Genomic DNA, 22911 nt, shown 5'->3' on the forward strand with positions numbered 1-22911 from the left:
AAAAGTTACAGATGTCGCTGCAAGGAGGCTTTGTGAATTGAGACCAATAACGATGATTCAGGAATGAGGATCTAGAGAAGAGGGGTCCAGGAGAGCAGAGCTTAATTGGTGACATTGTAGCCCAGGTTAGAACTGATCCAAATAATGTCCCAAAAGAAATTTGCTCAAAGACACTAAGGAATAGATATAGCAGAAGTAATGGTTATTTAGGTTATTTATTGCATCTTCACAGAGTTCACACATGAACTTGCATTACTTGAAATACATCTGCTTCCTGACTGTTTGGCAAACCTTTACTAGAAAAATAAATTTTGTATCTTATCTCCTAATAAAAAACTGAAGTGGCCGGGTACTAGTGGCTCACACCTATAATCCTAGCTACTCAGGAGGCTGAAATCTGAGGATCATGGTTCAAAGCCAGCCCAAGCAGGAAAGTCCCTGAGACTCTTATCTCTGGAAGACCGGAAGTGGTGCTGTGGCTCAAGTGGTAGAGTGTTGAGGAGACAATGCCCAAGCCAAGAGTTCAAGCCCCATGACCGACAAAAAAATAAAATCTGAAGTGTAGCCGGGCGCTGGTGGCGCACTCATGAAAAGTCCTCAAAACCTGGAAGTAGAGATGTGGCTCAAAGTGGTAGACCACTATCCTCGAGCTAAAGAGCTCAGTGACAGCGCCCAGGCTGAGTCCAAACTTCATGACATCAACGACAAAGACCAACAACAATCCAAAGACAAAACTAAAACCACAAACAAACAAAAAACCCACTAAGTGTACACAGAAGTCATTTTCAAAGCAACCCAAATACATGAGGTTTCATGTGCTTTCGTTTAAAGTGTTGTAGTTTGTGAGTTATGTTTTGATCTATGAGGTTTTTTTAAACTTTAAAATAAAAAAATATTTTTATAATTATAAAGTTTATGTACAGAATGGCTACCATTTCATAAGGCAATTAATGAGTTCATTTCTTTTGTAAAATGTCACCTCTTCCTCTGCTCCCTCCCAATTTTTCCAAGCCACTTTTTAAAACTACATGTGCCAATTCCTAGGATATCATTTATTGTAAAATTATTCACTGTGTCAAAAATCACCTGACAGAATTCGTCAGTTAAAAAAAAAACTGGGTCTAGAAGTTTTTAGGAGGACTTAAAAACTTTTTTTAAAAATTAATTATATATTTAAGATTTTTATACATACAAATGTTTTTTTTTGGGGGGGGTCCAGTCGTGGGGCCTGAACTCTGGGCCTAGGCACTGTCCCTCAGCTCTTCAGCTCAAGGCTAGCGCTCTACCACTTGAGCCACAGCGCCACTTTAGGTTTTTTTCTTTTTTTTTGCTAAGGAATCGAACCCATGCCTCTGGATAGGAATTCCATTCATGTACTGAAAAGGAATTGAGAGAATGAACATTCTTGTTTTGTTCTCAATTTTAGAGAAAATGGTTTTAGTTTTATACCATTTAGTATAATGTTCATGGTAGTTTTGTCATAGATAGCTTGCTCTGTGTTCGGGTTTATTACTCCTATTCATAGCTTTTGTAGTGCTTTGATCATATAAAGTGGACATCCTTTTTTTCTTAGTTTTAGAAAAAATGGTGTTACATTTTCACTATTTAGTATAATGTTGGCTATAGGTTGTCACAGACAGACATTTTTATGTTCAGGTATGTACCTTCTTTTTCTAGCTTCAACAGAGCCTTGATCATAGAGATACGTTGGGTTTTGTTAAAGATTTTTTTTGGCAAATATTGAGATAATCATGTGATTCTTGTCTAGTTCAGCATGTATGCCTTGTGAAGTTTATGTATTTCTTATAAGTTTTTCCAATTTATTTGAGTATAGGTTTTTGAAAACTCTAATACCTTATGGTCTTTAGTATTTCTTTGATATTTGTTGTCATAAATTCTTTTTTCATATCTCATTTTGTTTATTTGGGTCTCTAATTTTTTATAGTCATACTAGATTAAAGTTGTAATCTTATTTTTTTCAAACAGCCAGCATTTTTTAGCTTGCTGAATGTCCTAGGATATGATATATTTTGGAAAAAGTTCCAATATGTATTGGGGAGTTAAAGAAATGTTTGATATAATAAATGTTATACTAACATTTAATTCTGAGATTTCCTTGCTTAAGTTTTATTTGGTTAATGCATCTTTTATAAAGAGTACAGCATGAAATTCTCTTTATTATGTGGTAGTCCATGAGTGAGTGTTTAATGCATTTGGGTGTGCCACTGTTACATGCATATATGTAGACCACTAAAATTACTTCTTCATGGATCATTCCATTTACTAATATGAGGCAACTTACTGATATTGTGCTGCAACAGGTTTTTTTTTTAATCAAAAGTAAATATAAGGAGCTGGGAAGTTAGCTCAGTGGTAGAGTGCTTGCCTTGAATGCATGAGTCCCTGAGTTCGATTCTTTAGCACCACATAAGCAGAAAAAAGCCAGAAGTGGTGCTACGATTCATGTGGTAGAGCACTAGCCTTGAGCTGAAGAGCTGAGGGACAGTGTCCAGGCCCAGAGTTCAGCCCCCACGACTGACAAAATAAAAAGTATGATTACTCCTGCCTTTTTACAGGATGAGTTAGCTTCAAAGGTCTTTGTCTGCCCTTTCACTCTGAAGTTGTGTTTATCTTGGATGGTGAGATGTTAATTATAATCAACAAACAGTGGAAAGAAAGTAATGTTTGTGCACACAGATAAATTCGGGCCGTGTTGTACTAATGCTCAAGGCAATAGAAGGTGTGAAAAGCAAAAAAAAAAAAATTAGTAACATAGAAAAGAGACAGGTAAACGCTCTAATAGGCCAAGCAGCATAAAGAACAAAAAATATATCACCTACAAACAGCATAAAACAACAAAAAAATATTGTGCTCATATTCTAGTTACTAGTATGTATTTGAGTATTCCTTATCTGTGCTTAAAGATTAATAATTTGGAGTGGAAAGATTCTTTTTTTGATTTGGTCTTCTGGGTGTTTGAAAATTTTCTTGGACTTCATGAGCTTCTATTTCTCATTGTTTGAGAAGAAACTTAAAAGTTTATTTACTATGCCTTTATCTATCTATTCTTCTCTTTCCTTAAGATTGGTCTTCGTATTGAGTCCTAAAGTTCTTGAAGTCTTTTTTTTCACAATTCCTGTGTGTGTGTGTGTGTGTGTGTGTGTGTGTGTGTGTGTGTGTGTGTGTGTGTGTGTGTGTGTGTGTGTGTGTGTGTGTGTGTGTGTGTGTGTGTGTGTGTGTGTGTGTGCTTACTATCTCTCTTTTTTATATCTACTCTATAGTCAAGTGCAGAAGTTTGGTCTTTAAAATCATCTGTTCTGCTGGTGAAATTCTACATTTTTTCCTCTGTCTTCAGTTTGATAATTTTTCAGGATTATGTTTAATATTCCATAATGACTTCTTAACTTAGTTTAGCTGTGGCTTTTTAAAATTTATTTTAGCTGCATGGCCCCATTCCCTTTGAACTCACTTCTTTGTAATCACTTGGATTTCCTTTAGTAGTTTATCAGCTTTCTCACTGGAATTCTTCATTTCTCTCTGTATTTCCAGCTTTCTCATATTTCTTGTATTTCTTTGTTAGGTCTTTTTAAAATGTTTTTTTTAATTGTAAAAAGATTGTACAGAGGGCTTACAGTCACATAAGTAAGGTAATGAGTACATTTTTTCCTGTCGATCATTGTTACCTCCTCCTTTGTTTTCCCCCTGCCATCCCTTCCCTCCCACCTCCTCAACTCCTCCCTCCCTGCTTCCCTGTCCACCGAAGTTGTAAAGTTTGTTTTCAACATATGCCATGTACATCTCATAGTTACAATGCGTCGACCTGTGTCCTTATTTCAGCATTTTATTATTTCCTTCCCCTCCCCAAATTAGAAAAATGTATATACAAGATGCCAGGCACTGGAAACAAATACAGTGAAAACAGGATTTGTACCATGGGGGAAGAACATACCAAAGAAAAAAAAATCATATAGTACATTATAATTATGTTAAAAACAATAGCAAGCAAGAAAAAAAACCACTTGTGCCCCTATCTTGGGGTTCATTTCCCTTAACATCATCTTATAATGGTCATATTAAGGGCTTTTAGACTAGATTTTTTTTTTTTTTTTTTTTTGGGTCCGGTTGTGGGGCCTGAACTCTGGGCCTGGGCGCTGTCCCTCAGCTCTTCAGCTCAAGGCTAGCGCTCTACCACTTGAGCCACAGCGCCACTTCCGGCTTTTTTTTTCTGCTTATGTGGTGCTGAGGAACCGAACCCAGGGCCTCAAGCATGCAAGGCAAGCGCTCTACCACTGAGCCACCTTCTCAGCCTATTAAGGGCTTTTAGAGGCTGTCTCAGTATTGTCAGTGAACTAGGTGTTCAGTGGTTTGTACAAAATTTCCCACCACTACATATGGGGAATATCTTAGCTTTCATATATTGGCAAATAAAAATTGAGTTAAATACTTAGGGTAGAGTAAGACCTTTGATAGCTTTATCTGTACACCCAGTCTTATTGTAGGTAGTGGAGCTAGGTTTTTGTATGATAATGAAAGTGTTAGATTTAAACTAATTCAGGTAAATAGTATGATGAAAGAAACATGGAATGAGTATAATGGTGTCATATGGATCCGAATATGTTTCATGTAGGTATATAGTTCACTTGAAAGAGAAGTGGTGATATCAGGCATTAGATATATGTGTGAAAGAGGAGGGTTCTAGGATAAGGAACTGTGAAGTGGGATTGGTTTCCAAAAAGAGAAGTCAAGATCCAAAAACAGAAAAACAATTATAAAAGAAAGGAATAAGAAGAAATAGGAATATAGCAAATATCTTGCAAACAACCCAAATATTTAAAAGAACAAAATTTTAAAAAGAAGAACTTGAACCATGTCAACCCAAAACCCTGATAGACACAATATACTAAAGACAAAAAGTGCCATTGCATGCCAGTGGGTCATATCTATAATCCTAGCTACTTAGGAGGTTGAGATCTGAGGATCACAGTTCAAAGCCAGTCCCGGCAAAAAAAATCCATGAGACTCTATCTCTAATTAATTACAGAAAAAAATGGAAGTGGCACTGTGGCTCAAGTGGTAGAGCACTAGCTTTGAGCAAAAGGAGCCCAAGACAGCACCCAGGCCGAGAGTTCAAGCCCTATGACCAGTGCAAACAAAAAAAAATCCCCAAAGTTTTCATATTCTGTCTTCGTTCAGGTTAGGGTATAATTTGTTGTCCATTAACTTCTCTTTATAAGATGATCTTCACTCCCAGTCACAAAATCCTCTCAGTGGGCTGGGAAGGTGGCTCAGTGGTAAAGTGCTTGCCTTGCATGCATGAGGCCCTGGGTTTGATTCCTCAGCACCACATAAGCAAAAAGAAAAAAGCCAGAAGTGGCGCTGTGGCTCAAGTTGTAGAGCGCTAGCCTTGAGCTGAAGAGCTGAGGGACAGCGCCCAGGCCCAGAGTTCAGGCCCCAGGACCGGACCCCCCCCCCCCAAAAAAAACAAAAAAACAAAATCCTATCAGTTACCTAGCTTGAATTAATGCAATACCTTCAGTGAAGGAGGAAGTGCTGTGTTGCTTATGAAACATCACTCTCAGGATTTTATGTATAACTTTGCAGTGCTCTAGGATGAAGTGAATTACAAGAAACCTCTAAAGTTGCTGTCTGTTTGCTGGAAAAACTACTGGTGCTGTTTTGTTTCCAGTCAGCCCTAGGCTATAAGAGGCTCACCCTAGGGCTGGGAAGGTGGCTCAGTGGTAGAGAGCTTGCCTTGCATGCATGAGGCCCTGGGTTCAATTCCTCAGCACCACATAAGCAAAAAGAAAAAAAGCGGGAAGTGGCGCTGTGGCTCAAGTGGTAGAGCGCTAGCCTTGAGCTGAAGAGCTGAGGGACAGCACCTAGGCCCAGAGTTCAGGCCCAGAACTGGACCCCCTCTCATCCCCACAAAAAGAGGCTCACCCAATAATCTACCACCTCTGCCCTTCAGGCCTATGCATATAGGCATCTAGCAAAATCTTATACTCTCTTCTTGATTTGACCAGTTGCACTGCATGTGTGATATGTTATGTGGGAAACTGGGTTATAAATATTTGGCAGTGATAACTTCTGGGACCCACTAAGTCAGTGCAGTTTTGTGTTCTGTGAATTTTTAGCAGCCCTGTCTCTGGCTCTGTAGCTCTTGGTGAATGCTGCGGGTTGGGTAGGGGAGTGTGTTTCACTTGCCTTGATTATTGGCATGGCTTCTTTTCTTGGATATATCTGGTGGTACAATTATTGTTGTAGCATGGAGATTCTCCTTGGGTACAGTATAGAGTTCCTTTGTGTATTGTTCTTCTGTTGTTCCCAGTGAATGGCTGTTACTATCTGTGCCATGGATTTTCTTATACCTCCAAATGCTGTTTTGCTATTTTTGTTTGCTTTGTCAAATGTGGAAGATGTGTGGGACACACCAGGAGATTTAAAAAAAAAATACACTTGGGCTGGGAAGGTGGATCAGTGGTAGAGCACTTGCCTTGCATGCATGAGGCCCTGGGTTTGATTCCTCAGCACCACGTAAGCAGGGGGAAAAAGCCAGAAATGGTGCTGTGTCTCAAGTGGTAGAGTGCCGGCCTTGAGCTGAAGAGCTGAGAGTGCCCAGGCCCAGAATTCAGGCCCCAAGACCTGACCCCCTAAAAAACAACAAGAACACAACACACCTGGATTTATGCAGGTGCAGCAGAACTCTAACCTTGTCAGTATCTGTTTGTGTAAAGATTTTTACTTGGATGGTTTTATTCTCCACTGTTTAGAAGCATAAAATTCAATATGTGATATCTACTAGACTCTGTTTGTCCTTTGTATGGAATCTTGGCTTAAACTGAACTTCCTGCTAAATTTCTGTACCTCCTCTTGTTTTAAGGAAATTCCTATTTTTTCCTTAATTGATTTCAAAAATTTTTATATTTCATATTTCACCCTCAATATTAGTGTTACATAGACTGACTTTAGGAAGCTTTTCCTTCAGTTGAAACCTACATGACTATGAGAGTCAAAGAAAATTTAAAAGAAAGATAAAAGTCTGGATTGTTATTGTGGAGGTTAGATAAGATATTGACTGAGAAAAGAGACATGTTTTATCATATAATAAAAGATTGTAATATAAGAGTAAAATAAATTGAAGAATGTCAAGAGAGAAAACACAAGTTTGGAGGAGGTGTGTATTCAGTTTACTGGCTATAAACAATGTGTTATAAGTATGAAACCATCAACACAGCCTTAGGTACCCATCCGGTAGTGTATTTTGGGAGTTGCAGAAACTGATGCTGTATAGGGGAATGGATTTGTTTTCTCCACCTATTAAAGAATTAAAAGGCAAGACATAATTTTAAAAAACAGAGTAAGTTTATTTAAAAATGCAAGGAAATGAAAGTATGATGAATGCATGAAATGAAAATAAGGAGATTATCTGTCTGTAGAGGGGAGATTGCAGTAAAGTGCTCTCAGAGGACTTTTTTTTTCTACTTTTTCCTTTTATTATCTTTAAGTAATTGTACAAAGGACTTGCCATTTAACAAAGCAGTTAATGGATATAATATATCTTCCGCAGCTATCCCTTGCAACATTCGCATCCATTGCTCCCCTACCCACCCCATCCTTCACTTTTCTTAATTGTGTAGTATATACATTGGATTCTTTTTAAAAAATTTTTGTTGTGTCCTAAATAGTTGTACAAAAAGTTGTCAATCAGCAAAGCAGTTTGTGAATATAGTGCCACCTCTTTCAACCCATCGCTTCCTCACTTTTGTTAATTTTTTAGGATATATATTGTTTTCTTTTGGCAGAGGGTGGTTTTTATAATATTGAGCTCCTTCCTTTTCTCCACTCTCTGTATTTGGGTAGATTGGTTAATGGCTTATACATGTGCTTTTTGTCTCTGCACTAGTTTAGTGGGAACACAGCATTTGAGCAGTAACTCACAGCTTTTATGGGAATAAGTATTTTATCAGGAGCTGATAAAACTCCATGCTGGGACACATGGTATCTGTAACTATGTTATGGCCCTTACTCTCTATCCTTACCTACCTTTCTCAGTCCTTCTTTGATGGGAACCCATAAGTGTCATTAGGAAACAGGGACAGTGCCTTTCTGCTGAAAGATGTCAGAGGGGTTAAGGTAGTCTAGTATCTTCCAGGAAGTGTCTTTTAGGCAGACAGCATGTGGTTTGTGTGCTGTTCAAATGGACCACAGTAAAACTGATAGACCAGTTTATATTAAACTATTTTTAATGGCCACTTGTAGGTTCGTGGACTCCAATCTAGATGAAACAAACCCAAGAAGTAGGTAAAGAATATAGGGACCAAATCATAGCAGAATTTTTATACTAAATAGGGATCCTAGGGGGAAGACAGCAATGGAGAGAATCAGAATCAGGTATGATCTCAAAAATGCCATCCAAAATAGTTTACTCTCTAATTTGAGATGCCTCTTGAATTAGTATATTAGATTAGACCTGTAACAATCTGTTACTCTTTAACAAAAGTGTTCCTTTAGCATGGAATAAGCCTTTTCCCATTGAATATATTAAAGGTATTCTATTTTGTGAAATCACAGTTATTAGGGAGTCAATCTGTCCTTATAGGTTTAGAAACATTTGGTCTATGATTCTGTACTTTGCCCAATGTATTTCAAATTAGATATCCTTCTTCTAAAATGGTGCACATGCCCATACATGGGAAGAGATATCTAGGTTTGTACTGAAACCTAGCTTTAGAAATAGGAGGTGAGGGGTTGGGAAGGTGGCTCTGTGGTAGAATGCTTACCTTGCATGCATGAAGCCAGAAGTGGCACTGTGGCTCAAGTGGTAGGGCACTAGCTTTGAGCTGAAATGCTGAGGGACAGTGCCCAGGCCTAGAGTTCAGGGCCCACAAACGACAAAAAAAAGGAAATAGGAGGTGACATAAATGTAAAAGTGTGTATTTCCATTCAGTTGGGGGGTTGACAGGCTTTAGCATCAGGTAATAATGCTTAGTGAGTTGTTTTTTGGTCATGGAGCTTGAAACTCTTGAGCTCTTCAGCTCAAAGCAAGCATTCTACCATGTGAGCCACAGTGGCACTTCCGGTTTTCTGGTGGTTTCTTAGAGAAAGAGCCTCACGGATATTCCTGTCCCGGCTGGCTTTGAACTGCAATCCTCAGATCTCAGCCTCCTGAGTAGCTAGGATTACAGGTGTGAGCCACAAGCTCTCAGCTAGCATGCATTTTATTAAAGAGCAAGGACAAGCCAGTGCCTGGAACTTTTTTTTTTAACCTCTTGAGTTTAGTAGTTTCAAAGAGGCAAGTAAGCTTGACTCCATTTGGAAATTAACAGCGTCCATTCTTATTTGAGCATTTTTCCCCATTCTGTCTTTGTACGGTCCCTTCTAAAATAAGATAAACTTTGTCTTAGTATATCTGTCCTTCTTGCTGATGTAATGTTCCAGTTAGTGTTTTTTATATTGCTGAGATAAAATATCCCAGCTGATGTGATCCCATGTTGGATGTGAGAGACTGACAAGTCAAATGAGAGAGAGAGAGAGTTTGCCAAAAATTTATTTTCATCAAATTTAAGCAAAGGAGATATCAATAGAAATAGCATCCAAGCAGATCTGACCTAATACACTTTAAGTTAAAAAAGTTAAGTTTTGACAAGTACTTGTGATGTTGTGGGAAACCCAAACAGAGAAATAGGACACCAGGGCTTTTCTAGAAGCAAGTTTTATTGGTGTGCCAGAGGCCCAAGCTGACTTGTATCCAAATGCTGAGGCTTGGAACAAAGGATACTTGGCTTAATTAAATGCCTTTGTAAGCCATTTACTGAAGAAAGACAGCATTATCTATTGTGATTATCAAAGAACAGAATGGCTAGCAATGGAAAATTTCGAACATACAAATGCAGCAAATAAGTCCTGAAAGAGTGAGTTGGTGGTGTTAAGTGGTGGGTAGCTCTAGCAGGACAAAAGACAATTTATAATAGTGGCTAGTCTTGACAAGGTAAAACTTGTTCCCTGTCCCTTAGACTTTCTCTACCCTATTACATTTCTTTCTTCGTGCCTCAACCTAACCAGTATCAAAGATCATCATCCTGATTTAGAGGCTTGTATTTTTGTAGCTTCATTATATGGGTTATTGTCTTTTTATAATGACCTTCATAATGGTTTTTGATAGATCACACTATCAAGAGAACTGAGCAGGGTAATAATATACCTGCTCCCAAGACAAGGATCATTGCCTGTATCAGGTTATTTAATCTACCCAAGGCAGAGAACTACCCTCCATGCAGATAATTTGGATTTCATACATTCTGAATTGGGATATATTCATGGGCAGTCTTCGTCATCCTGTCTGTGATTTTTTTAACCTTTACCTTATTATTAATTTGTCAATAATAGTTACTTCAGTTGAATTTCTTACCTACACCTCCTCAGAGGCAAGTAAATAGTTTAATGCTAAGGGGTTTTGGTATACCACCTTGCCTGCTTTGTTTTGCTATTTTTTTGCCTATGTGTTATGGGCTTGTAGTTATAATCACAGTTTCCATGTGGAGCCAAATAATGTGATTCAGCATACAAATCAGGGCATAATAGTCCCACGACTGTTCTGCCCAAGAGGCAGAACCATAATACTGAATGACTTGCTCATTATATTTTGTTTTTAATTTTATGGGAACCCCACTTTCGTTCTTTTACTCTTTGTTTATATATGAGAACTTCCAACTTTTTACACTGTCTGAGGTAAATCAAGTAGAAGGACAGCCTGATTGTGAATAGTATGCAAGAAATCAGCTGCTGAGTAATACTATGTAAGAGTGCATCCCTTGTGTGCTCACCTGGGTGCTACCTGGAGGTTGGGGAAATTGACTAGAGGGTGAGATTGGGGTTTCCTGTGTGATTTGGAATTCTCCATAATTGAGTCTTTTGGGCAGTGTTATAAAACTTTTGTCTTATACAAGTTAAACCTCCCACTGAATTAGTGAACTGGCCTTTTGCAGAAGAGGTACAATAATTTCTGATAATAGAAGTTTTTAAATCAGACACTTTTTCCTGGTTGGGGCAAGTGATTATTAAAGGAGTGCTATGATCCAGCTCTTTCTCTGTCCATGGCCAATAGTCTCCCAGGTTGGTATCCCCACAAAAATAGCATATAGTGACCTTCAGTCTGGTTACAGACTTAGCCAGTTAGAAGAACAGGTCTTTAGCCTTTATACAGATAATAAACTCACACCACAATTTTTCATATAATGACAGAAAGATTTTGTATTAGGAATTCACATGGGTGATTGTGAGACGTTTGTAATATAGTAAGATCATTGTACCTTTATATGTGTGTGTGTGTGTGTGTGTGTGTGTGTGTGTGTGTGTCTGTGTGTCTGTGTGTGTGTCTGTGTGTCTGTGTGTGTCTGTGTGTCTGTGTGTGCTGGTCCTGAGGCTGGAACTCAGGGTCTGGGCACTGCCCCTGAGCTCTCAAGGCTAGCACTCTACCTCTTGAGCCACAGTTCTATTGCCAGAATTTTTTTGGGCGGTTAATTGAAGATGAGTCTCAAGGACTCTCAAAGCCCACATTGGCTTTGACTTGAGATCTGAGGATCTCAGCCTTCTGAGAAGCTGTGATTACAGACCTGAGCTGCAGACTCCTCACATTAGGTCTGTACCCCCACCCTTCCTTAAAAAAATGAGTTTGAATGCCAATTGAGTTTCCTGTCCCCTGCTTGGGTGAAATTTTCAGGTGCTTAGTGTGCAGTCAGAAGTTCCTTCTTTTTCTTGTGAAGGGCAGTAGTTTTGTTTACCCTGCTATTTTGTCCATTTCCTATAATTTTAGTATGGGCAGAAGATACCTTCATAGTATGCACAGCTAAGCTAAGAACTAGTATGCTCTTCATACATATAGTATCATTTAGCTTATAGGTCATTTTTCAGGTTAGGCATGTGAGAAATCCCAAACAGCAATGTTTTTAGATATTATACCCAGGCTTGTTTGGGTCACTAAAAAAACTATGGATATTTAACCATTATTCTTGAGGTTGGTAATTAGGGTTGAAACAGGTATGTTGATTATTGTGGGGCGCATAGTGAATAGTTAGTACGGTTGTAGGTGAAGCCCTCTATGGACTGTGCTTGCACAAAAGTAGCAAAAAGGGAGACTTGCTCCCTGTCATGTAGCCCTTCTTTTGCCATTACAGGAAGAGCCATCCCTCTGTGGTACTGACTGAAAATGCATCAGAGGATTAAATCTTCTATGGGAAATAACTTGAGTAACCATGGTTAAAATTTGAAAGCAGCAACAGACTAATCAAGTTATTTCTATTGCATACAGCATTTTAGTACATTAAGACTGACATCACTGTAGGTGCTGCTAAGCTTATGTCATTACAATTAGGAATGCATGGGCACATGTTTGCTTGGTGTAGTATCATTAAATTAGGGAGTACCAGCTTGGTGTACTGTCTTCAGCATTGTATCTTAGAAGGCTTTTACAGAACAGAAATATATGGACAGCCACAATTAGCATTATAGTTTTACATATTTATATAATGAACATTTAAAAGACCTTGAAATAGAAACTTAAATGAGTCTTGATTTAATTTATCCTCAATTTTTTAAGTGGTCAAATGATTGACACTAGTCAACAAAAATATAGAATTACTTACCAGACAGATCACATTCTTTATTTTAATATATCAACATCTACATATAAAATTACAAATAAATAACTTCACATGGGGAGGAAAATAGGAATAAATGCTAGGCAACACAAAAGATAGCAAACCAAGAAGATACACACACATACATAACCTATGATTGAGGTTCAACATCCTTCCATAGATACCTATAAAAATTGGAATATGAGGGTAAATGAAAGGCCCTTGTGATTTAGAAAAAGGTAGAATGCATTGTTGGAAAGGTTAGAAGATTTATAATGAAGAAACAAGATTTAATCATGCAATAGAAAATAAGTTACTATATTGGAGTAAGCATTCAAGAGAAGACAATAAAAGTAACAAATTCGGAGCTGTGGATTCAGTTCACTAGCTTTAAACATAGTGTTATAGTTTTACTACAAAATGTCTACCAGAGATAGGTTCCTATCTGGTAGCATTATTATGAGATGTTGTCTAAGGGAACAGATTATTCCCTTCCACATATTATAGAATTGAGATAAACTGAGTAAATTTATTTGAAAATGAACGGAAAGGTATGAATGGAAAATAGTGAGCCTTTTCATCCAAAGAGGGGACTCAGAGGAGTCCAGTGGCGCCCTCTTCCTAGCTTTGTACAGATTTGTTGAAGGCTTGTAGATAGCCTGTCCCTACTTTGTCACTGGTTGACTGTTCACCCAGGGCGTTATGAGAAGCACTTAAGCAGGAGCTCATAGTATTATAGTATTATAGCTTCTAGATCAGAAGCCTAAGATTCTATGGGAATAAGAAGTACCATAACGGGATGCATTATCTGCCACTATGTTACACTTTTCACCTTTTATCCTTAAATTCCTGTTTCCCTTTGTCGCTAATCCTCCCTCTCTGATGGAAAACTTAACTTGTTCTTAAGGAATAGGGGCAATGACTGTTCCAGGCTACTTTCTTTTGTGAGGGCAGAGTGGAGTAAGGCACTCTGGGACCTTCCAGGAAGAAGGGTCTTTTAGGCATATAGCATGTAGTGTATGTGCTGTTCCTATGGACTACAGTAAAATTGCAAAGGACAGTTTCTATGAAGCTTCTTTTTTATGACAATTTGCCACTTGATGGACTTCTGATCTAGAAGAATCAAATTTAACAATCAGATAGGTAATAGAGGTGCCAACTGTTGTCAGAATTACTGAATAAAGGGAGGGTGTCAGGAAAGGTAGTATTGAAGACAACCTGTACCAGGAATCTCCACTGAGAGCCATCCTTATGTAGCTTCTTTAAGTTGACAGGCCTTGTGAATGATTGTGTTTATTGGTTTGAACACCATCGGTTCTGACATCCCAAGCCTTTCCCCTATGTTCCCCTTTCTATATTTAAAAACTTCTTTGTTTTGTGAAATCACAGCTGCTAGGGAGTCAATCTGTTCCTGTAGATTTATAATGGTTTGGAATAAGTCATTGGCTATTCTAGCAACACATTGTGGGATAGAGCCAAAGGAAAAAAATTCTTTTTTCTTACTAGAGGCTTGATGTTATTTCAAGTTGAAAGCCTATATAGGGCAAGGAGAATCTGGGTTTTTCCTGGAGCTGTAGAAATAGTAAGTAACAGAAAGGCAAGAGCACAAGTTCCCTCTCCTGGGAGCATAGATAAGCATCCAGATCAGGTGGCAGTGCTTATGAATTCTTGTTCTTGACCAATCAACATTAGTTAACTCTGAAAGGGCTATTACAAGTGACTCCATGTAAAATCTTAGAGCATCCCTTCTTACCTGAACAGTTATGTTTTCAGCTGACTCTGTGTGGTCGGTATATACCAGGACAAGTTTTATTATAACTGGTCCTTTTTGTTTCTGAGGTACTGTCCCAGTTAGTATTCTTGTTCATTGTTTTGATGAGGTGTTCCAGTTAGTATAATCCAAGGATTCACACAGGTCAATTGTGAAGGAGTCTGTGTCAAGAAACTTGGTCAAATTTCAGTAACAGTGAGTCAATAGAATTAACTTCCAAGCCAAGATTACCTTGAATCCATTAAGTTTGAAAAGCTAATTTTGACAAATAATTCCTTGTAAGAAACATCCCTATGTAGTCCTGATTGCAAATATGAATAAGATTTAATCTGCAACAGCAAAAGATACAAGAGTAGCCATGGCTAAAATTTAAAAGAATACAGTTTAATTGTTTCCATTGTATATAGTATTTTAGAATATTCATTCTGATTGACATCATTTTAGTTGCCAGTAAATTTTTTGAGTACAATTAGGGATACATGCACAAAAGTTTGATTTGTGTGGTATAATTTAGAGGGTATCTGCTTGGTATCCTGTCTTTGTCAGTTTTGTATCCTACAAAAATTTCCTACTTAAGAGAACTGAAATATACAGACAGCAACAATTAACATTATAGTTTTATATACTTAGTTGTAAGCTGACCACTAAAAGATAGACACTTGATTGAATTTTACCTAAGACAGGTTTTCAGGTGTTCAATAGCTTGACACACTAGTTTATAGTACAAAGGGAATTACTTTGATAAGTAATATTTTCTGTCAGTTTTACAATATTCTTAAGACAGTACCACCATTATAGACAAGAATTGGTGGCTAGTTTAGCTTCATTATATTAACCTTGACTTATACATAATCATTTAAATTACAACTAATCTAATCACTTGCAAAAATTTTGTAAGTTCTATCTAATCTCTACTTGGAAACATACTCAGACCTTCTTATTATCTATTATTATCAGACCTTCTATTATTAACATTTGGATGTATGTTTTAATTTTGTTAGATAAACAGTTAAGATAAATTTGTCTCTTTTAAAGTGTTTTTTTCTTATACAAAATTATCAGTCCTTTTAGAAGCATATCCTCTATATGTATTCTTCACTGTCATTGTCATGTTAGTAGTTTAAAATATCTTTGAAACAACCTTTGAATTAAATACTATATTGTTTTTAAAGAAAATAAAATGCTCTGTATCTAGAAAGAAAAGTAATCTTATACTGGTATTTTTAATGCAAAAGTTATTGTTAAAATCTATATGCTATCAAAAAACCAAATCTCAAAACCTTGTTTGACACTTGAGTTTAAAATTGTACCCTTTATCCCCTACCTCCCCATAATTAGTTTCTGAAAGACTGTATTTTGATTAAACCTGAGTGAGATATGATGTCCAACTCTTCTAATAGCATTATGTATTTAAAAATAAGCCATTTAAAAATGGTTACATACATGTGTACTTGAGTTATGCATAAGTATTGGGCTCAAAAATGAAAAACGGTCAAAATATTTGTTTTCTATTAATTTCTAGTGACAAAGCCTTTGCACACTGCTTGATTGGTGAATACACAAAAATAAATATGTGTAAATATTAGTTTAGGATATTATTATAAAAACTTTTTAATCATAAAATAATTACTATTTAAAAATTGTCTGAGAATGGAATCAAGATAAGGGTCTCTCTAAAATTAGAGAGAAAATGCCTTTTGAGGAACAAGATTAGACAGATTTGTTTGTGCTTTAACTAGCAGCACAAAGATGGAGTGAATACCTTTCTGGGAACATTGAGCCACAAAGTTTGTCCAGAGTTAGAGCAAGAAAACATAGTTAATTTCTTAAAAAAAGAGGATCCACTGGAGACTTAACTATCAAAAACCTCTCTCTAGGGAAAGATCTTAAGTCAATTTTTGATTTTTGATTGACAGGCTAGTACCATAAGGTGGATGAGAGAAACCACATGTCCTGTGCCAAAAGGACAAAGGACAAGAAACTATATTTTACACCATAAAGGATCAGAAAAGAGCTAGACATCATTGTAGATAGTCTGGAAAAAGGTCATATGTACCTATGAGAGAAATCCTAAAAACGAATAGAACTTTTAAACAAATGCTGTTAACCATGAATAGAATATTATTAAAAGGACTGACTTGATAGAGAACTGAGCTTTATATTAGCATATTAAATTGATCGTTGAGCATTCTCTAGGTGCGCCTTAATCTGCCTAAGATCTTGTAAAGAGAACATGTGGTATACTCAAATCTGATTTTTGTGCTCATTCAAACTTTGTTTCCTCAGGGTTGGAAGGGAAGTATATTTTAACTTAAGCCATGGCCTTTAAGAATGATTATTTTTCAAGACAAGAAGGCCAGTGCTGCCAGGACCTTCCTTCTGATGGGGTCTTGTTTTAATTTTTTTTTCAGGCTTTAAGGGATATTATGGCCAATCCTCAGCAAAAGGTTTTATTTTATGCTCTGGAAATCTTAACTTTCCCAGTGTTTCATGTTACATTTGCTTCTTTTTTTCTTTATTTGCCTAGCAAATGTTTTTCCTTCTCTCAAAATTTTTGGTATTGTGTCATAATTAGAAGAAGCAATTCACCAAGGGATATCTTCTTAAGGTATATCTTGCCTTACCCAATTTCTTTGTTCCCTTTTCTGTGATTCCTGGCCACTGTGATGTGAACTCCTTTAATTTACCATTTATTTCCCTGGTTGATTTAATTAACATCTCCAAAACTAGGAACCAATATAATATTTTTCCATCTTAAGTGATTGTATGATGCATTTGGTCACAGTGAAGAGACAAGTAGTTAATATGGAAAATTGGTAGCAAAAGTGGGGTTGTTGCTACAGGTCTAACTGATGATGTGCTTCAGAAATCTTTGGAATTGTTTTGCAGAAGGTATTTTAAATAGTTTTGAGTGGTTAGCTAGAGTCACCTTTATAGTGCTGCCAGCCAAACTTAGTGGGTAAATCTGTTGGAATCTAAACAAATCAGACTACAGATAGAAATGTAGATAGTAAAAACTCATTTGTTTCATATGTAAAAAGGACACTTTTAGAAATTGTATTTTAACATCATCTTAAACAATAGTTTCCTTTTTCCACCTGAACCAACACTTACAGCCTACTGTATTGATAGTCAGGCAGATCTGGATACTATAAGACTATGCTAAAGACCTTGGTGTTAATTTTAACAATAACCAAATTGATGAGATTCTGGGAAGGTTTGAAAGTGTGGATGAAATACAGTTTGGGATGTGAAATGGCCAACAGATTTTGGGAGCAAAAATTTTGGGGTAGTGTATTACAATGAATATAAATGGTTAATCACATACTCATATGTTAAGAGTTTTGAAACTCTGAAATTCAGTCCCCCTATCTCAATAAAAATGTACTAGTAATGAGATCTGGGTTTCATAAATAAAGAAATAAGTGTTTACTAATATTTTCCAGGCAAAATGTGGACCCATGGGCTGTCCTCAAGCAGAGTTTAGTGGGTTGGGAGTTAAAGGAAATTTTTAAAATAGAATATCCTTTTTACTTTTGTGAAGGTTTTAAAATTTTATTGATCATTTCACATTAATTTCAATCCTCACATATTTGTACAACAAAGTTCATTATTAACATGTTTATTTATGTGTAATTTTGATCAGTGACCTTATTTTGTGATATGAAGGCTAAACAATCTTTACAGTTTAATTCCTTGTTGTACCAAGTGTTCTTTCACGTCCAAGTTCAGTAAAATAAGGAGTTTTATGGGAGTTTTAAAGACAGTCTTGAATTCTTTCATATGAAGGATGGGACAGGGAGATAAAGAGGAAAATTATATTTTTAAGAATTATGTAAGAACAATATAACAGTTTGCTAAAATTATAGCAGTGACCATATAAAGGTGAATTTTACTGTGTGATCTGAGAGCTAATATTAGCAATTAAGGTTGGGGAAATAAGAGCTTTGTATTGGCAATATCTTGGCTATCATGTAACCTCAGTCATGCTTAGAAATTTAAGTTATTCCAAAGTTAATGGATGTAGCTTTTTTTTGTCAGTCGTGGGGCCTGAACTCAGGTCTGAGCACTGTCCCTCAGCTCTTCAACTCAAGGCTAGCACTCTACCACTTGAACCACAATGCCACTTCCAGCATTTTTATTTTTGGGTCCAGTCGTGGGGCCTGAATTCTGGGCCTGGGCACTGTCCCTCAGTTCTTTAGCTCAAGGCTAGCGCTCTACAACTTGAGCCACAGCGCCACTTCCGGCTTTTTTCTTTTTGCTTATGTGGTGGTGAGGAATTGAACCCAGGGCCTCAGACATGCAAGGCAAGTGCTCTACCACTGAGCCACCTTCCCAGCCCCACTTCCAGCATTTTCTGTGGTACTGTGGAATCAAACCCAGGGCCTCATGCATGCAAGGCAAGCACTCTACAACTGAACCACCTTCCCAGCCCCTGCTACAGCTTTTGAATATGTTTGTTATCTGATAGGTTCTGACATTGTGGAAAGAGCCATTGATGTTTCTAACATCATTTGCTCAGAATAGATTGGTGAACTCAGAATTCTATGCATGTAGAATTAATTCAACTGTTCAAAAAAATTTAAAACAATTGTACATGCCAGATGATTTATGATATATTACAAGCCTTTACATTATTATCACAACTCTCTACACAACACAAGATCATAATTAGGAGAAACTTACACCCAAATCAGGGTCCTATACTCTTCATATTTACTACTAAGTCTCAACAGAGAAAACACTATGAGGCACAACCTAAAACCAAGGCAAACTGGACCTTAAATAACTACATGTGAAATCAAATTCAGGAAAATAAAGATAATTTTCAGAGAAAAAGTTCCTTTCTTAGAGTAACCAACAAAGAAATATGCAAAATGAGAGCTATAGAAACATGAAAAAAATTTCAAAAGCTAAATGAGATACAGAACAGAAATAGCTTCATAATATCAGTGAATAATAGGCCTGACATATAATTAGCAATAGAAATTCAGAAGAAAAAATAAGCACACACATATTTTTAGTGTACAGTATCCCTGATAAAAAGCCATAGTATCACTAAGAAAATCCATAGTCCAACAAAAATAGGAAAATTTGGTGTCAAAATAACTGCAGACACCAGAATCAGAGCAAAAAAAAACTTGCTGTAATAGTGACCCAATATCATCGAAGGTAGAAATATTCTCAACATTAAATTTGTACTAATAGTATTAAAAAAGATGGCCAATAAAATATGTAAAATTGTTTAATGTAGATTAGCAAAAATATAGTACCTATCACATTTCCTACTCCTGTGAAATAATTTATATATAGATTATGGGAGCCCTTGAAAAAATAAATACCTGGAAGTGTAACACATTAAAAACAGTTTTGCAAACTAATAGATGATAGAGATTAACAGTAGAGCGGAGGAAATTAAACAAGTCAGTAAACTACCATGTGTCTTTCTTCATATAGAATAATTCATTCATAAAAAAATTTTTAAAATGCTACAAAGTAATACTTAACACTGACATTGTAGAAAGATCCATCAATGCTTCTCACATGGTTTGTTCAGGATAGATTGGTATAATTAGAATTCCATCTTATTGCACAATAAGTTTAATTAAACAATTGTCAAAAAATTGGGAATTGCTTTGTAATACTTATAGTTAATTAAATTTCCATATGATAAACAATATTACTTATAATACTCCCACTAGCTATTTAACAATAGCGTATTCAATAGTATTCTTCCAAAACTAATTCATCTTATCATATATAGATAATATAATAATGAGCAAGACAGGGAAATATTAGCAGCATAAAAAGGCAAGTTATCGAGGAATTTAGAAAGTGAATGTGAATTATTGAGGGAATGAAAATCAGACAAGATACCACTTGCAAATTTTTAGTAGTTACATAGTCATCATATTTCAGAGATACACCAAAGAGAGTGACTGACAAAACTATGGCAATAGAGGCACTATATCTAACCAGGAAACAAAAGCCAGACAAACTACTACATATAAAACTGCAAAGAAGTCACAGTACTTCATAGGGGGAGCAAAATAACAATATGCAGTAAGAACACTGAGTATATCTTTTCCTCCAAACAGAACTCTACATTATGCAACACTTGAAATTGAAATTGGCTCAATTGAAATTAGATATCATGATGGCACAAGATTATGGCCCCAGGTCATTAAGGACCAAGAAAATAATTTCTTCCAGAAGGGTTACACAGAAGATAATTTCCACATATATCAAAAAGTACATATTTTTGAAAAATATATTTGGCTAGCTTTTGAGTTATTAAACAATATGGATGCTGCGTGCTGATGCCTCATGCTTCTAGTCTTAGTCTTGAGGATCTAGGTTCAAAGCCAGCCCAGGGCAAGAAAGACCATTATACACATATCTGTAATTAATTGCCTGAAAACTGGAAGTGGAGGTGTGGCTCAATGTGGTAGAGCCCTAGCCTTGAGTGAAAATGCTCAAGGACAGTGCCCAGGCCCTGAGATGAAACCCCATGCTGATCAAGATAAAAACGAGCGAGAGACTTATTACCATATGATGTATGGTACCTTTGCTCCAGTACATAGAGCTGTGTCCTGAAGAGTTCGCTGGTATCCAGATTGATCAAAACCTGGTTAGCTAAAAAGCTGGGAACTGGTGGCTCATGCTTGTAATCCTAGCTACTGAGGAGGCTGAGATCTGAGAATCTTGGTTTGGAGCCAACATGGGCAGACAAATCCCAGAGACTCTTATCTCCAATTTACCAGCAAAATGTTAAAAGTAAAGGCATGAATCAAGTGGTACAATGCCAAGTGTGAGTTCAAGCTCATATACTGACAAAGAAGTGTCTGCCTGGAAATGGTAGACACAAAGATGGGATGCTAGCTTGAAAGGGCCAGCCAGGGCTCCTCATAGAGGAGAAGATACACAAGATGGAGAGAGACTTGCCGGAAATTGTTCCGAGGGCAGAACATATCCACCCCCAAACTGGGAAATGGGGTCCTGCCTGGTCAAAGTTCCCGCATCATGGCTGATTGAGCTGTATCAGCCGGGAGTGAGACTTGCCAGAATTCGTTCTGAGGGCAGAACATATCCACCCCCAAACTGGGAAATGGGGTCCTGCCTGGTCAAATAACCTCCCTAATCCCTGGTTGAGACGGGTTAGCCCCCGTGGCCCAAGGATAGCAGCATGCCCCAAACCTCAGGACGACACATGCCTCATGGAGTAAGGTACCTCACTGTCTGCACGACATGCAGAAATCATTGCTGTGGTACTCGCACTCAGTCTGTAATTGAGCAACAGGCCATATGTATTTACAGGCTGTCACAGATGTTGAAGCCATGTGATCACACAAATGGACACATAATGTTTATGAAATCAGTGGCAAAGATCTATAGAATTAGAAGAAGCTCACAATATTTAGCATAATGATCATATTCAAATTGGCCTAACAAATGTATAATTCAGAAAATAACCATTTACAGCAGCCAATTAGGTATATTAACACAAAATATTAAGGTAGAGAGCCAAATATTAAAACCTACAGTGACACAAATAATCACAGATGTACACTTTCATCTAGAACACACAAAGAGGGGAAGATGGCACAAGTAAAATTCCTAAGCTGCCAAGTATTAAAATACAAAGGAAAGAACGCAAAGGGACAATGAATAAGGCCCATAAGGTAAAATCACACCATAGGAGATTTCAACTATACATAGTACCTATGAGCACCTGTGGAGGACAGTAAGAATAAGAAGAGTAGCTGGCATAAGATCAGGAGTAAGGATGTGAGGAAGACAAAACCTTACTGATAAAATTGAAATTTAAGTAGAATAAAGTCATAAAAAACATAACATAATAGGTGTACACATCTAATTCAATAATAGAATAGTATAATAGATATAAAATATGTATTTCATATATAGAAAACATTGTATAGAATGAAATTTCAAAAGAAGAACTTTACATACAAGTAAGGTACATTTCATTATTAGGAACATGTATAGAAAGCTTTAATATTTTATTTATAATGGAATTAGAGTAATTATCAGAATTTCCAGCTTTCTTCAGGCCTATTTTAATCTGAATTAGAAATAATCATTAAAGGAAGCCACACTACTTTTGAGCAAGGCAACATTGTATTTGATTAAACCTTTGAGCAGAAATCTAAAACTGAATATTTTGTAGTTATATAAAAATATAACCCCTTTTTTGAGTTTCTGGAAGTAAATTATGAAGAAAAACATATGTTGCTAATGGTTTCTCAGAAATTGCAACCTTTGCCTGGGAAGATACACAAACAGAAAGCTAACATTCACCTTCAAATACATTTTGTTTTCTCTAAGCCATGACTTATTGAGGCATGAATCAAGTGGTACAATGCCAAGTGTGAGGTTCAAGCCCATGTACTGACAAAGAAATGTCTGCCTGGAAATAGTAGACACAAAGACGGGATGTTAGCTTGAAAGGGCCAACCAGGGCTCCTCATAGAGAAGATATAGAAG

The 22911-nt window shown here is 36.8% G+C and overlaps 1 long non-coding RNA gene across 1 annotated transcript in view; it reads left to right on the plus strand.

Annotated features, from left to right (window-relative positions):
• The window catches only part of LOC138824943 (uncharacterized), an 81039-nt gene that overhangs the window by 12053 nt on the left and 46075 nt on the right, over positions 1 to 22911 (plus strand). The window lies entirely within an intron of this gene.

The sequence above is a fragment of the Dipodomys merriami genome, unplaced genomic scaffold (genome assembly GCF_024711535.1).
Source record: "Dipodomys merriami isolate MVZ:Mamm:240054 unplaced genomic scaffold, mDipMer1.0.p SCAF_130, whole genome shotgun sequence".
Lineage (NCBI taxonomy): Eukaryota > Metazoa > Chordata > Mammalia > Rodentia > Heteromyidae > Dipodomys > Dipodomys merriami.